Genomic DNA, 14,509 nt, shown 5'->3' with positions numbered 1-14,509 from the left:
GTGTTTATCTGTTGAACTGGTCAGGACTAAACATAAACGATCTCAGGTCGCTCCTTTGCTCAAATTCTTCAGTGCTTCCTAGTTCACTCCAGGTAAAATTTCAAGTCCTTACATGGACTACAAGGAACTGCATGATCTGGCACAGGGTCCTCTCTGACCCACCACCTGCTCCTTTTTCCCTTACTCTTCTGCAACCACATCAGCACCCTTGCTTTCTCTTGAACATACCATGCATGTTCCAGCGTTGGGATTTTTTCCACTGCTTGGAACACTCCTCCCTTAGATACCCCCTTGGCTAAATCCCCATTTTATGAGGTATCCTATCAAAGAGGTCTTCCCTTACTGCATTTTCTAAAATAGCACCCCTCAGTTTTTCTCTTTAATCTGTTTTAACTTTTTACATCTTTTACCACCATCTTTAAGAGTAAGAACTTTGTTTTGTTTGCTGATGCATCACTATTGTCTAGAACAGTTACTGGCAAATTTTAGGCATTCAGTAAATATTTGATGGGTAAATTAATAAAGATGACTTCCAGTTACATGTGACAGAAACCCAATTTAGATTCACTTAAACAAAATGAGGAATTTATTGGTCTCTTTTTGGTTCTGTGAGTTTTTGGTTGTTGTTGATTACTTGGGATTTTCTATGTAGATAATCACATAATCTGCAATTAGGAACAGTTTTACTTCTTTCATTTTTTTTTACCAATTTAATTTTCTAATTTAAATTCATTTATTGGGTCACCTGGGTGGCTCAGTCGTTAAGCGTCTGCCTTTGGCTCAGGTCATGATCCCAGGGTCCTGGGATCGAGCCCCACATCGGGCTCCCTGCTCTGCGGGAAGCCTGCTTCTCCCTCTCCCACCCCCCCTGCTTGTGTTCCCTCTCTCACTGTATCTGTCTCTGTCAGATAAATAAAATCTTTAAAAAAAATAAAATAAATTCATTTATTAACATACAGCATATTATTAGTTTCAGAGGTAGAGCTCAGTGATTCATCAGTTGCATATAACACCCAGTACTCATGTCACATGCCTTCCTTAATGCCCATCACCCAGTTACCCCATTCCCACACCCACCTCCCTTCCAGCAACCCTCAGTTTGTTTCCTATAGTTAAAAGTCTCTTAATGGTTTGTCTCCTTCTCTGATTTTGTCCTATTTTTCCCTCCCTTCCCCTATGATCCTGTTTTGTTTCTTAAATTCCACATATGGGTGAAATCATATGATAAATGTCTTTCTCTGACTTATTTTGCTTAACATAATACCCGCTAATTCCATCCACGTCATTGCAAATGGTAAGATTTCTTTTTTTTTTTTTTTCTTTTGTGATGGCTGAGTAATACTCCATTGTATATATGTGGACCACATCTTTATCCATTCATTTGTCGATGGACATCTGGACTCTTTACATAGTTTGGCTATTGTGGACATTGTTGCTATAAACATTGGGTTGTAGGTGCCCCTTGGGATCACTATGTTTGTATCCTTTGGGTAAATACCCAGTAGTGCAATTGCTGGATCATAGTTTAGTTCTTTTTGCAACTTTTGAGGAACCTCCATACTGTTTTCCAGAGTTGCTGTACCAGTTTGCATTCCCACCAGCATTGTAAGACGGTTTCCCTTTCTCTATATCCTCACCAACATCTGTCATTTCCTGACTTGTTAATTTCAGCCATTCTGACAGGTGTGAGGTGGTATCTCACTATGGTTTTGATTTGTATTTCCCTGATGCTGAATGATGTTGAGCATTTTTTTCATGTGTCTATTGGCCATTTGTATGTCTTCTTTGGAGAAATGTCTGTTCATGTCTTTTACCCATTTCTTGACTGGATTTTCTGGGTTTTTTGGGTGTTGAGTTTGATAAGTTCTTTATAGATTTTGGATACTAGCCCTTTATCTGATAAAATATCTTCTCCCATTCTGTTGGTTGTCTTTTGGTTTTGTCAACTGTTCCCTTTGCTGTGCAAAAGATTTTATCTTGATGAAGTCCCAATAGTTCATTTCTGCTTTTCTTTCCCTTGCCTTTGAAGATGTGTCTAGCAAGAAGTTGCTGCAGTTGAAGTCAAAGAAGTTGCTGCCTCTGTTCTCCTCTAGGATTTTGATGGGTTCCTGTCTCACATTGAGGTCTTTCATCCATTTTGAGTTTATTTTTGTGTGTGGTGTAAGAAAATGGTCCAGTCTCATTCTTCTGCATGTGGCTGTCTTTTTCCATTGGATATTCTTTCCTGCTTTGTCGAAGTATAGTTGACCACAGAGTTGAGGGTCCATTTCTGGGTTCTCTATTCTGTTCCACTGATCTATGTGTCTGTTTTTGTGCCAGTACCATACTGTCTTGATGATTACAGCTTTGCAAAACAGCTTGAAGTTGAGAATTGTGATGCCACCAGCTTTGGTTTTCTTTTTCAATATTCCTCTGGCTATTCGAGGTCTTTTCTGGTTCCATACAAATTTTAGGATTATTTGTTCCAGCTCTGTGAAAAATGTCAATGGTATTTTGATAGGGATTTCATTAAATTTGTAGATTGCTCTGGGTAGCATAGACATTTTAGCAATATTTGTTCTTCTAATCCATGAGCATGGAAAGTTTTTCCATTTCTTTGTGTCTTCCTCAATTTCTTTCATAAGTGGTCTGTAGTTTTTAGAGTACAGATCCTTTACCTCCTTGGTTAGGTTTTTTCCTAGGTATCTTACGGTTTTTGATGCATTTGTAAATGGGATCGATTCCTTGATTTCTCTTTCTTCTGTCTCATTGTTAGTGTATAGAAATGCAACTGATTTCTGTGCATTGATTTTATATCCTGTGACTTTGCTGAATTCCTGTATGAGTTCTAGCAATTTTGGGGTAGAGTCTTTGGGTTTTCCACATGGAATATCATGTCATCTGCGAAGAGTGAAAATTTGACTTCTTCTTTGCTGATCTGGATGCCTTTCATTTCTTTTTCTTGTGTGATTGCTGAGGTTAGGACTTCTAGTACTATATTGAACAACAGTGTGAGAGTGGACATCCCTGCTGTGTTCCTGACCTTAGGGGAAAAGCTCTCAGTTTTTCCCCACTGAGAATGATATTTGCTGTGGGCTTTTTGTATATGGCTTGCAGTATGTTCCTTCTAACCCTAGAGTTTTAATCAGGAAAGGATGCTATATTTTGTCAAATGCTTTTACTGCATCTATTGAGAGGATTATATGGTTCTTGTCCTTTCTTTTATTAATGTGGTGTATTACATTAATTGATTTGCGAATGTTGAACCACCCTTGCAGTCCAGGAATAAATCCCACTTGGTCATGGTGAATAATCCTTTTAATGGACTGTTGGATCCTATTGGCTAGTATCTTGGTGAGAATTTTGACATTCATGTTCATCAGGGATATTGATCTGTAATTCTCCTTTTTGATGGGGTCTTTATCTACTTTGGGGATCAGGGTAATGCTAGCCTCATAGAATGAGTTTGGAAGTTTTTCTTCCATTTCTATTTTTTTGAAACAGCTTCAGAAGAATAGGTATTAATTCTTCCTTAAATGTTTGGTAGAATTCCACTGGGAGGCCATCTGGCCCTGGGCTCTTGTTTGTTGGGAGATTTTTGATGACTGCTTCAATTTCCTTGCTGGTTATGGGTCTGTTCAGGTATTCTATTTCTTCCTGTTTCAGTTTTGGTAGTTTATATGTTTCTAGAAATGCATCCATTTCTTCCAGATTGCCTAATTTGTTGTCATATAGCTGTTCATAATATGTTCTTATAATTGTTTGTATTTCCTCAGTGTTGGTTATGATCTCTCCTCTTTCATTTATTATTTTATTTATTTGGGTCATTTCTCTTTTCTTTCGGATAAGTCTGGCTAAGGGTTTATTGATCTTATTAATTCTTTCAAAGAACCAGCACAGGTTTGGAGGCCTGTGCATTCTCTTCTGTAACCATAACTTCCTCAATTATCAAGCATTAGTTTATGTCACTGATTCCCAACTGGGGGCAGTTGTGCCCTAGGGGGATATAGGGCAATGTCTGGAGACATTTTGGGTTGTCACACCTGGGGGGAATGCTATTGGCATTTTAGTGGGTGGAAACTAGGAGTGCTGTTAAAACATCTTACAATGCACAAGACAGCCTCTACAACAAAGAATTAATTATCCAGCCCCAAACCTAAGGGCTATGGCTAAGAAACCCTGATCTAATGTCTAAGTGGGATTCAATGCTCACCAATAGTCCTTTTCACATAGCTTCTCTTTCCTTGTATTCTTTACTGCTTTTCTTTATTAGCTGAATTTAACATCTAGTAGATTTTTTTTTCTTCACAAGTGCTTATAATAACTGTGTTCCCTTGCTTAGTTGATAATGCCTGTCTACTGACTTTATATAGAGAATAACTTGGCTGGGTTTGAGTTTCTTATGTTAAATTTTCTTTCCCTGAGAAGATTGTGGACCTTGTTCCACTGTTATTTGGCATTAAATATTACTTTGGGTAAGGCCAAGGTCAACCAAGTTCTTTTCTCCTGGTATGTGTCTGTTGTATAATAAAAAACTTGACTGGGCTTTGTCCTTGGTTCCTGTCACTGGAGACTCTAAATCCTTAGAATTCCTGTGAAAAAGAGTGCCTTTGTTATTCATGAAACCCCTTAAATGCTAGCAAGGTGACTCAGGAGAAAGGGTCTGGTCACCAGAAAGGTCAACCATGTGATTACAGGGTTGGAACTTTGAAGCTAGCCCCATATCTGGGGAGAGAAGGCGGACTGGAGATTGACTTCAGTCACTTGGCTAATGATTGTCTGATAAAAACTCGGTGAAGCTTCCTGTTTGGTGAACAACATCAGATATGCTGGGAGGGTGATATGCCCCAATTCCACAGGGAGGGGGCATGGCAGCTCTACGTTTGGGACCCTCCCAGACTTTGTGGTTTGTTTCTCTTCATTTGGCTGGTCCTGATAAAACTGTAATCCTAAGTATAGCTCTTCTTTGAGTTCTAGTTGCTTAAGGAACATGAAGGAGTTGTGGGACCCCCTGATTTTGTAGCCAGTTGGCCAGAGGTTTGGGTGGCCTGGGGACCCCCGAACTTGCAGTTAACATCTGAAGTAAGGAAAGTCTTGCGGGGACTCTGCCTTTAAACCTATGGGATCTGATGCTAATGTCAGTTCGTGTCAGAAATGGATTCAAACGTAGTATTATAGAGCCTCACTTACTCTGCCTGGGTGCTTATGTGATTTTTTCTTTATTCGTAAATTAACTTCAGCCAGAGATGTTTTGATGTTGTTAGTCCTATATCAGGTCTTACCTGGAACAAGATGTGTTCTATTATTCTGCAGATTCTTTCTCTTTAGTGCTAGTTTATGGTCATTCTCAATTATTGGTCATTCTCCATCATTCTTGTTGGTAATGTTACTGACTTGGGTCCTTGGGCACTCCAAGCAGTACAAATTGACTGGGGCCAAATGGGAATTTCCAGGCAAGGCTCTTACTGGGGCTTATGCTTGAGCACAAGGGAGACACCACAAAGGAGAGGGTCTTCCATGCTGGCTCTCAGAACAAAGGCCAGGAAAGTTTTTAAAGAAGCTAAGGAAGGAAAGGAGTGACTTCTAAGTGATGAGGGAGCAGAAGGCAAGCTGAGGACAGAGCACAAGCTAACACCCCACAACCTCCCCCCCACCACCGCCCCCCTCAAGGTGGTATCTGTGTGACATTCCCCAGGCACTCCTGGCTGCCCTAAAGCTAAGGGAAGGAAAAACAAATAGTTAACTAATAGAGATTACAGTCCTGCAAGACAAGAGTCTCCCTCAGTTTATAAATGTCTTAGTAATTTACAAGAAAAAAGCATTCTTATCAATAACCTAACTTCCAGAAGGAATAGATAAAATTAAATGTCCTTATGACCTGGAGCCCATTGACAAATACTTGAGGCGGGCAGAGTATAATGTTCCTCCAGGAAGCTGCCAACTGTCTTAATGTTAATGCCTTGCTAGAGGGAAAAACAATAGCAAGGCCTCCGGTCTCCTGTGAGTCTTCTTTAGCAGATGAAAATCCTTCTCAAGCTTCCCTTACCTTTGCTTCCCCCAACCCCAAAGTATATATAATCAATTGCTCCTCACAACCCCAGTGCGGCTCTTTCTGCCCACAGGTCCTGTCCTTGTGCTTTAATAAAACCACCTTTTGGGGCGCCTGTGTGGTTCAGTAGGTTAAGCGTCTGCCTTCAGGGCAGGGTCCTGGGATCAAGCTCCATATGGGCTCCCTGCTCAGTGGGGCGCCTGCTTCTCCTTCTCCCTCTCCCTCTGCCCTCCACTTGTGCTTGTTCTCTCTAGTGCGCGCTCTGTCAAACAAATAAATAAAATCTTAACAAATAAATAAATAAAACCACCTTTTGCAGGAAAGACATCTCAAGAATTCTTTCTTGGCTGTTGGCTCCAGACCTCACCTACATTCCCAACTACATAAGCATGTAGGGGTGGGGAGAGACACAGGAAGCTGGGCACACCTGGCACAGGGGACAGAACATGCTTCTTCATGCATCGTGTCTCATTAGCATGTTAAATCTCCACCCTGCTCATTTTTTAGTACTATAATGAGGGGGAAAGTCAGTGAAAGGTCAGCGCTGGGGTCCACCTTGCGGACTGGTTTGATTTGATCTTTGCCAGTCTTTGTAGTCAAGTCCCTCTTTGGTAAGCATCCTGCTTTCACATTCCTGCAAGAGTAGAGTTCTAGCAAGGATTGCTGGATTTTGTGGTGAGGATTGAGGGGACCTGAGTCCAGTCTCTGCTCTGTCTCAGTTAACTTCAGCCCTCATGTGAACAATCCATTTAATACCCTGGTCTTTCATTCCCTTGAGATCCTGTCTCCCAATGACCTCGATCCTACAGAGCCTTAGTCTCCCATTCTTGTGACTGTACCCTATACCTTCTTTTTTTTTTTTAAAGATTTTATTTATTTGGCAGAGAGAGAGAGAGAGCACAAGCAGGGGGAGCAGCAGGCAGAGGGAGAGGGAGAAGCAGACTCTCCACTGAGAAAGGAGCCCGATGCAGGGCTCGATCCCAGGATCAAGCCTTGGGATCATGACCTAAACCATACCCTATACCTTCTTATTACCACCAATAGTACTACTTCCAAAATGTTTCAACATTCTCCCCCACTTTTTAGGAATTAGTTAATTCCTCCTGTCTTGCCAGTTTGTTTGCCTTTACTATTTTTATCATGGTAATTCCTCGACCCCACTAAAATCTTTAGTCCATTGACTCTGAACACTGTCTTCTTCATGCCCTCACTTACTCTTGCCCATCTTGGATTCTAGGTACTACTCAGCTCCTTTGCACTGCTCTCCCTCCCCATACTCATTTGGCAAAACCCAGCTCTCTGCAAAACTACAGATTGCTACCTCCCTATTCTGAGACTGCCCATGAGCAGCTTAACATGGTTCTGGAGAAATGGTTCTGCGGGGAAACACGGTTCTGCACTTAGGATGTTGATGGTACTTGCTAATAGTCTTAAAAATCCAAGCAGGCCCTCCTCACTGCTTGATAACCCCATTACATATCTATAGTTGGAGATAACCATATCACACCTTCTGTTTCTATAATCTTCACCTCTCCTCTCCCCCTTATTTCACTGAGATTGATAAGTAGCCAGAAGAGAATGTCCTCAACCCCACAGCACCTCATCAACCTATACTCCTACAACTCTGCCCATACCCTCTGCGTTCTTCCTGTGACAATGAATATTGTCAAGTTCCTACCTTGGGCCACCCTCTCCACTGAGTCCTTGACATCATGTGCTCTCCCCTACTCAAGAACATCACTCCTCAGTTACCTCTCTCCTGTACCATCCATTTCTTCCTTTTGTTTGGACTAGGAATTGTAGTAAGAGACAGTCAGCGACAAACACATGGTAAGATCTCCTTTATTACAGTATCTTGTCCTCTTCCAACTCTTCATTCCTCTTCTCCTTTTTATAGCAAAATTTCTGAAAATAGTTATCCACTTACAGTCTTTACTTCTTTATTCTCTGTCTCTTTCTCCATCATTGTGGAAAAATTTCAACCATATATACTAATAGCTTAGAATAGTATAACGAATCCCTATGTATCCATCACTCTGCTCCAACAATTGTCAACACATGGCCAATTTTGTTTCATTTATACCCCCACCCACCCCTCCCTCTCCTTGCATTACTTGGAAACAAATCTAAAAATCGTATCATTTAATTCATTTTAGTAATTCAAACCTGTGGCTTAATTTAACCTATCTTTCTGTCCCTGTACTTTCTGTAAACTGATATATCTAGAGGCCAGATCAGTATTTAGCAAAAAGATTGCATAAATAGTATTGTGTAATTACTATTGCATGACATCTGGGGAACATAATGTCTAGTTGGCTCACCTTTTGTGATGTTAAGGTATTAGCCTGATCCATCCATGACAAGGTTCCATCAGCTTTTCACCTAATGCAGCTTTGGGCAATCATTTCCTATATCCATTATTTCATGGAGATCCCTATTTTCTCTGGAATGGAATCAGGTTTTCTTCTCTAGTACTCAACTGAAGTGTAATCCCCTTCAAAAATAAAAACATTTTCAAAAACTGCTCTACAGGAAAAAGGGCAGAGTGTTATAGAACTGTCTCAACTCTTTTGTCAACTACTTACAGACGTTAGAATTTTAATTCTTTTTCATATACATTTTGTAAGGAGGGAGCAAGAGGCATTTCATGGTGTCCTGGCAAGAAAACAGAAGCCTGGCCACTGGTCCAGGATTTCCCTCTGAGTCTAAAAGAAAATAACAGAACTGGGCTTTCTAATCAGGTCTTTTTACTTCAAAACCCATGTTCTCTTCACTTTGTTGTGAGCTGTCTTAGTAATTTATCTGAAGGACAGTGTTCATCATCTCTATGGACAATGAGATTCTAACAAGAAGAGTAAGGACATCCTGAACAAACTGTAGATTCCCAGTGTATTGTTCAAAGGGTGGCTAGTTATGCTGTAGAAACAAACTAACCCAAAGCTCAGAGGCTGAAGTCTAATGCAAAAGTTCTGGGTTGATGGGCTTTCCTGGCTAGCTCGCCTCCTAAGGGCCCTGTGCTGGATCCTTGGAAATCAGCCAGCTGACAAACAGCACAGCAAGAGCCAGAGCAAAGAGCTGAGAGAGACAGTTGTGGAGGATCTCATATGAATTTAGGCCTAGAAGCATGCATCACTTCTGCTCACATTTCAGTGGCTCCATCTTCACTTGCAGGGAGGTGAGAAATTAGCCTAGCTGTGGACCCAGGAGGAAGAGAAATACTTTGGTGAGCATCCACATCAAGAAAGCAACAGTTTAATATATGGATAAAAATAAAATATATAGCATGGATATGGATATGGATAAAAATAAAATATATAGCATGTGGATATGGATATGGATAAAAATAAAATATATAGTATGATATAAGATAGAGAATAAAGGGGCGCCTGGGTGGCTCAGTTGGTTAAGCGACTGCCTTCGGCTCAGGTCATGATCCTGGAGTCCCTGGATCGAGTCCCGCATTGGGATCCCTGCTCGGCAGGGAGTCTGCTTCTCCCTCTGACCCTCCCCCCTCTCATGTGCTCTCTCTCATTCTCTCTCTCAAATAAAAAAAAAAAAAAAGATAGAGAATAAAGTAGTTACCAAATGTGTTGCAAAACAAGGGTTGTGTGTAGGGAAGTGGGTGGAATATATATGTAACTAGTCTTTCAAATAAGTCTTAAATCAAAACTTAATTTTTTTCCCAATTTCTGTTTTCCTCCTGCTGTATCCAATATCCCTTTTCTATCTCTTAGTGACTTTTTGGGATGATCCCACAATTCACAATCACTTTTAGTTATAAAAGTTTGTCCACTTAAAAATTTTAAGCACAAACTCAATGTACATTGCACCTGTTCCCTTCTCCCCAACATAGGCTTGCTCTGTGCTTCTGGGGACCAGCAGTGGACAGGAGGACTGGCCACTCTTCTGCACTACTCCCACTCTATCCCCTCAAATAGAGACAAGTGGCTTGTCTGTCTCCCAGACATCTTTCCCTTTCCCACTTCTAAGCTCTAGATACTCTGTTGTTGGGAGTTAGGAGAAAAGATTAGGGCAGGAGAGTTTACCATGCTGGCTGTGACTTTATTTTTTTATTTTTTATTTTTTTAAAGATTTTATTTATTTATTTGACAGAGAGAGACACAGCGAGAGAGGGAACACAAGCAGGGGGAGTGGGAGAGGGAGAAGCAGGCTCCCTGCAGAGCAGGGAGCCCAATGTGGGACTCGATCCCAGAACCCTGGGATCATGACCTGAGCTGAAGGCAGTTGCTTAACCAACTGAGCCACCCAGGCACCCCTGGCTGTGACTTTAATCCTCGGTGGGGTCTACCTGTGCAAGCCCAGGTACCTTCTGGGAGTCTACTTGACATACAAGATACTCACACATCTTTAGAACACCCTGTGTTGGGCTGCAGGCCTCTCCTCTGTTGTCTCTCCACCCTGTCTCACTCTCTGTGCCCTGCCATGTGTCTCATTTCCACACCTGGTCAGGCGGAAGGGGTCATCGTCCCAGGAATGTGATGCCAGGGTCTTCTTCCAGGCACCTCTAACCCTTATGAGGGAGTCCCTTAGGGTCCGTCTCAGCAAAGGGTGTGAATGTACTCTCTGCTCTCCCGTCCCCAGGCTTCTGATGTAGGCCCCCAAGGCAGAGCCGTGTCAAAGTAGCAGGACCAGATGAGCCACCTTTTCACAAACCGGAGAAAGTTACCTAACTTAATCTTCTTTGACAGTTCTCTTTAGAATAGAAAGGGCAGTGACTTAATGCCTCTTAATCCTTAGCTTTGGGCTTTAGTTGAGAAATGTGAAGAAACACCTGGAGTCTTACTAAGCATCATTTCTATATACAGGTAGGATTAAAACATATATATGTTAGCATATATGTTATGCATATACTCACATACGTATGCATGTGTGTGTGTATATACACATATAAATATATATACATATATATACACACATATATATTCCCCTTTAAAACATGAATTCGTTTATAATGCACATACCTTACTTGTTTCCCCTTCATTTTCCAGTGATCTTTCCATATTAACACATTTAGATAGAATAAGGCTTCTCTTGGGTACTGGAAATCAGTAAGGGGTGGCTGGAGACACTTCAAAGCCAACTGACCAACACAAAAAGCCTGGGTCTTCACCTCAACTCTTGTTTGATTATAACTTAACCTCACCAAACCTCACAATTAGCAACAGCGACAACAAAACAGCAGTAGCTAACATTTATTGAATATTTCTATGTGTGATTAGTATGAATTATTTTATTCGGTACTCACAATGACCTCTAAGATATATATATTATAGCTATTCCCATTTTACAGATGAGGAATATGAGGTTAGAGCAGTTAATTTGCCCAAGGTCACAGAGCTAGAAAGTAGTAGAGTCAGTATATAAACACAAGACTGTCTGACTCTCTTGGGGCACCTGGGTGGCTCAGTCAGCTAAGCATCTGCCTTCGCCTCAGGTCATGATCCCAGGATCCTGGGATCTGCTTCTCCCTCTCCTCCATTCTCTCGCTCTCTCAAATAAAAAAAAAAAAAAAAAACCCAAAACAACTGTCTGACTCTCAATATTCTTAAAATCAGTTTGTCTCTCTGTTCATCTGTACATTGAATGCTGTATTCTCATTGACTCCCCTCCAACTTTTTATTTAAATATAATGATTCAACCTGACTACTCATGTAGATTCTTATTTAGGTCTCATCTGTGCTGAATGATCCTCTAAACCTCAGTCACCCTGGACTCTTAAGTGTGTTCTGTACTTACTCTGAATTTTATGTTTCTTGCATTAGTACTTTACCAGTGCTAGTGTTATGCCTTAGTGGAGTGTGCAGTTCATAGATGATTTCAGTTCCAAATGGATGTATTTCTTACGTGTTGAACTGTCTGAGATTCCACCATTAGGGATTCATTCTTAGGAGCACTGACTAAAGTGGAAAGAGGAGCAGGAGGAAAATCTAGAAGTGGTCAAAGAAGTGGAACTAAACAGTAAAACAATTAAATTTAAACATAGATTATTTAACCAAATCTCAGAGAAGTAGGAAGGAAGTACCCATGAATCCTCAGGAAAAGTTTTGAAGGAGAAAGACTCAATGCATGTGTAGAGTATAACACTGGAGAAGAAAACTGGAGGGAAAAAGATTTATCGACTTTTGCCCTCAAGAACCTATGTCCATAAAATGCCAAGTTTGCCTTAGAGAAGCATACCTGTCAAAACTAGACTCCAGCAGTGGTGGGATGAAGCACATTGAGGGAGGCTGGGATCAGAAAGTCAGGACACCTTGGGCGCCTGGGTGGCTCAGTCGTTAAGCGTCTGCCTTCAGCTCAGGTCATGATCCCAGGGTCCTGGGATCGAGTCCCACATCGGGCTCCCTGCTCGGCAAGAAGCCTGCTTCTCCCTCTCCCATTCCCCCTGCTTGTGTTCCTGCTCTCGCTATCTCTCTCTCTGTCAAATAAATAAATAAAATCTTAAAAAAAAAAAAAAAGAAAGAAAGTCAGGACACCCAGCAGGGCTGAGCCAAGATACAGGTAGGAACAAAGAGCCAGACCCAATGTGGCTTCCCCAGGGATAGACCCAAGTCCACATGGCTTCAAAGTCAGGCTCCAATCTGGGGCTCAGGCTGTTGGGCATGTTTCCTGTGCAACTTGTGGGAGTGAGGAAAGTGCATGTGTGGCACAAGTGCTGTGGGCACAGAGCCGGTGAAAGGCGTAGGGTGTCATTCAATCCAATGGGAGGCAGGAGTCAGTTGGCAGAGGTAAGGGCATGCAGGTGTTATGTGCTTTATTCTATTTTACTTCACATTGTATTATTTCTAAAATTTATTTCCCTTCTGGCCTCCTTCCTAGAAGGATTAAATTTCGCTTTCAATAAGTGACACACTGAGATAAGAGATTAGGGGACAAATCAGGGGACTGGGTTGGAGAATGGATACTAATACCAAAAATACTAGACTTCAGTGAGTCACAACTGAGCCCCAAACCAGCTGTTTTTAAGTCCACACTGACTGAACTGTGACTATGAACTAAGCACTTGTCATGCCTGATCTTAATGAGTTCTCCCAGTAACCCAGAAAATGGATATTTTATTATTACCTCCATTTAAAAAATTTGGGAGGGCATCTGGGTGGCTCTATCAGTTGAGCATCTGACTCTTGGTTTCGGTTCAGGTCATGATCTCAGGCTTGTGAGACTGAGCCCCATGTTGGGCTCTGCAGTCAGCATGGAGTCTGCTGGAGATTCTCTCCCTCTACCCCTTCTCTCTCTCTCGTAAATAAATAAATAAAATTTTTTTTTTTTTTTTTTAGCTAATGAGGAAATTTGACTTATAACTTGCTTGGAGTCCCTCAGCCAGAACATGGCAGAACTGGGATTTGAACCTGGTTTGGCTTTAGAATTTGATCTCTTGATCATACACATAATACCAACTGTGAAGGTGGCAGGTGTAGAGAAATCAAGTCAGCAGGTGACCAGGGTTACAGGGTCAAGACATCTAACTCCTGAAAATGCTGGGTAACAAGAAAATAAGGTAGGAAATGCTGGATGGATAGTGCAGTCAGAACACGAACAAAATCTATGAGTGTCTGCTATCTGTGTTTGGGACCGGGATGGATTCTGTCCTCAACATACCAGTAGAAATTACATGGCAGTAACTTTTAAGGTTAGGAAGAGAAAGGGAAAGAAAATTTAGAATGTCTTAAACCATTCCTCCATTCCTTCCTTAAACCATCACAAGCCACTTCACAGAGCCCTTGGTGCCCAATGATAGACACCAGACCACTGACCATGATTGGTAACCTAAGGAGGTGAAAGTTCACACAAATAGAAACTGTACACAAATGTGTTTCCAGCATTGCCAGGGAAATCTCTCTCTTAATTCCTAGCTTCTTTTCTAGCTCCTCTGGTGGGGCTTAATGGGATCTGGATTTGGTATACTTCCCTTCTTAATAGCATGAGTCTTAACCTTTTTCCTTTATTAACATTTTTTTGGGTTGAGTTCAAATGTTCAATAGCATTTTTTGAGTACTTACTATGGACTAGGCACTATGCTAGGCACTGAAGATGAAAAGAAAAATAAAAACGAGTTTCACTCGGCAATATGCCTCTAAATACCACCAGCAATGCCAGCATAATGAAGCTGTTCTTCATAATCAACTGAGGACCTCCAGAAATTGATGCTATGCAATCTCCATTCTGAAAAGTAAAGGCCATGCTGATTATCTAGGTGGAAGCAAAAAACAAGATGACAACAAGATTTTTAGAAATAGTGGTAGGTCCGGGGTTAGAACCAAAGATTAGTGACTAGTATTTCAGTGCCCCTTGTGGGCTGCTGAGCAGCAGGAACGGCCGGTCAACCTTCGCGATACGCGGGCCTCGCACCACCTCTCCACAGCCTGCCACCCACCGGCTCTAGGACCCGGCGCAGCACCGAATGAAACTTGGAGGCGGGACTAGGGGAGGTCGTCGCGCGCACATGACGCAAGCCAGCTCGCG

The sequence above is a fragment of the Neomonachus schauinslandi genome, chromosome 5 (genome assembly GCF_002201575.2).
Source record: "Neomonachus schauinslandi chromosome 5, ASM220157v2, whole genome shotgun sequence".
NCBI classification, from domain to species: domain Eukaryota; kingdom Metazoa; phylum Chordata; class Mammalia; order Carnivora; family Phocidae; genus Neomonachus; species Neomonachus schauinslandi.
This window is presented reverse-complemented; position numbering follows the sequence as displayed.